This window comes from Penaeus monodon, chromosome 34 (assembly GCF_015228065.2).
Source record: "Penaeus monodon isolate SGIC_2016 chromosome 34, NSTDA_Pmon_1, whole genome shotgun sequence".
NCBI lineage: Eukaryota > Metazoa > Arthropoda > Malacostraca > Decapoda > Penaeidae > Penaeus > Penaeus monodon.
The window spans coordinates 2,596,580-2,597,086 of record NC_051419.1 but is presented as its reverse complement, the minus strand read 5'-3'; the positions used below and the strand labels follow the sequence as shown (position 1 = coordinate 2,597,086).

Here is a 507-nt window from a genome sequence, read left to right as displayed (position 1 = left end):
GTAAATTCAACAAATTCAGAGAATTTCCAAATTTACTGAATTGCTACTGACAATATGAAGTGAAAAAAGCAGCATATTATTTTATACGAAATGTATTTCTCAGCAAAAATAAAAACTATAGGACTAGTATTTTCAATCTGTCAAGTCTTGTTTGATCCCTGAGATAACACTAAACTATAAAGTTCCTTTTTGTCATAAATACTAGAACTCCAAGGATGACAAATGAAGATGATCATAAATAGAAATAAAGAAAATAATTTCTATTACTATCACCCTAGTAAAATAGCTTACAAATTTCTACATATATCTCATAAAAGTAAAACCAAACTTCTATCTCTAATATTATATTATTAATTGATGTTTTACATGACAATATATGAAACTTTTGCTGATTCACTAACTTCACTAAAAAAGAATTAAGCCAAATATTTTTACATCAATTCTGCCTTCACAATGCAGGTAAAAAAACAGTACTATACCTCTCCTATCCCTCCTCCTTCCTAACCA

At 27.8% G+C, this 507-nt stretch overlaps 1 protein-coding gene across 2 annotated transcripts in view; it reads right to left on the bottom strand.

The window, feature by feature from the left end:
• The window catches only part of LOC119594520 (ribosomal oxygenase 1-like), an 11,285-nt gene that overhangs the window by 361 nt on the left and 10,417 nt on the right, over window positions 1-507 (bottom strand). The window lies entirely within an intron of this gene.